This window comes from Nematolebias whitei, chromosome 1, assembly GCF_014905685.2.
Source record: "Nematolebias whitei isolate Nwh7 chromosome 1, NemWhi1, whole genome shotgun sequence".
Lineage (NCBI taxonomy): Eukaryota > Metazoa > Chordata > Actinopteri > Cyprinodontiformes > Rivulidae > Nematolebias > Nematolebias whitei.
The window spans coordinates 10695885-10698085 of NC_056498.1; the positions used below are offsets into that span (position 1 = coordinate 10695885).

The window sequence follows — 2201 nt, forward strand, 5'->3', positions numbered from 1 at the left end:
ATCATTACATTATGGAAAATAATGACCTTTATCACAATATGCTAATTTTTTGAGAAGGACCTGTAAATCCAAAAATATCTAATAAATAAATCAGAGAAATAAAAGCTTCCCACATCCTCCTCCACCTTCAACTGAAACGTTTTTTATTTATTTATTATTATTTTAAAGTCAAATAGATCAAGAGGTAGCCTACACATCTGTTTGGATTAGATTTCTAAACATTAATACTCCAGATTATTAAAGTTAAATTGTTGGGAAAAAAAAAACATCTTTAGAAATAATCTAATTATTATAAAACTGAAGAAATGACACATGCATATTTCTTCACACCTTTTCCATTACAGCTCTAATCGTTACGTTCAGACGACACTTAATTAGTAAACAAGATCCACCTGTGGACAATTAAAGTAACTTTAGGTACTGGAATTAGTCCCAACAAGTCTGCAAAAATATCCTGTTGTTATTTAATAACAGGAACTACTTTTTGGGGAAGACTTTTTTTTTTTTGCCCTCATGGATCATCTTGGTATTTTCTTCACAATTTTGAGTCAAGGACTTAAAAGAGAAAATAAAAATGACTAGCTCTGTTCAAAACAAATAAATCTGAAATCCAGGACCTCAATATGTTTGTTCAACTTCATAGTCATTTTTCACAGAACTATGACCCTTGGTCATGACAATGGTCCATCAAAGGACCCTTTAGCCATTAATGAGCTCTTTCAGCTACATGGCTAGCTGACACCTTTTATTTAGTCAGGATCAGCTAATTAACTGTTGTTTGTCATTTGCTTCTTTCTGAGGTTTTATGCTGGTGAAGATTCTCAGTCATCCAGGACATGATGAATTCAAAAAGCATTCAATACAAAAACAACTGGACTTTATTTGTAAATAATAATACATGATAATAATAATAATAATACAAATAAAGTCCAGTTGTTTTTGTATTGAACGCTTTTTGAATTTCTGATGTATTCACCTACAATTCATTTTCAGTTTTTAGTCTTTTTTCTTAACTTTTTTAAGAAAGGCATAGTAACATTATACTAATGTGTTAAAGTTAGCTAAAAGGCTATGTTTTCTTTATTTGGACATGCGCTACGAAGGCACAGTAAAAACAGAAAACAATATTAGAACATCCTTTATATAGAAATTCAACCAAATGATCCAGACTCTACTAGGAAGAACCTGAGAAATGACTCAATAATTATTGAACCCTGACAATATAATTTAAACGAATACGAATGAGTTCTACGTTCACATGAGCAACACTTTTAGGTACTTTCAGCACTCACTGAACAACTTTGAGATTTGTAACTGTTCTTTTTAGAATAAAATGATGAGTTTTAGGTTAGAACAAAAGTTTGAAAATTAAAACGTTTAAAGTTCTCTAATAATTTATTGACACATCCAGGAAATATATGCAATGCTAGGAATAAGGATTCAGACAATCTTAATAGTTACACCAAAGACAAAAATGTAAATGTTGTTTGATTAATGGAGGTCTCCACATATTTTTCAACCTGTAGTTGCTTACATGAAACCTCCAGACATCTGCCTGTATCTCACTAGGCTCGGTGTTAGTGATCACTGCAAGGACAAGTGAACTTTTACTTGAATTCACACTGGGTTTGTTTTTCTAACACATTTGAGACATACAGAACTGAATAAATTGCAACAGTCATGTAAATGGCAGCAAATCTGAAAAGTGTCTTACATCTCATTTTGTCTCTATTCTCCCTTGTGTCTCAAAGTAGTCACAATTAGACCTCTTAGGTCAACAAACCAATCTTGTCTCACATATATTGCACTTTCTGACTTGAGAAAAGTTCAACATGAGTTCCAGAAGCTGTCAACTTGAGTTGATTTGAGGGGAAATTAATGTATTTGTATTTTTTACATTTTTAAAAACCAAACAAGAGGCTCTGTGACTAAAGCAAGGGAGTAGGGAACCCAGGGAGACACAAGCTTCTTATTCTCATTATACTTACCAATGCTCTAAGATACATGCCCTTTTTCAAGTCTTTCTGAAAATTGTATAATACAAAGTATATTTTCTAATATAATATTTTCTACAAATGTTGAATTTCCGTTTTATAGCATAATATATATGTATGATATGTACTGTGTGTAAAAAAAAGAAAAAGCTTATGAATACCAATCAAAAGATATATATATATATATATATATATATATATATATAT

The 2201-nt window shown here is 31.0% G+C and overlaps 1 protein-coding gene across 1 annotated transcript in view; it reads left to right on the forward strand.

Moving 5' to 3' along the window:
- The window catches only part of nectin4a (nectin cell adhesion molecule 4a), a 51118-nt gene that overhangs the window by 47913 nt on the left and 1004 nt on the right, over positions 1 to 2201 (forward strand). The gene's annotated exons all lie outside the window — the stretch shown is intronic.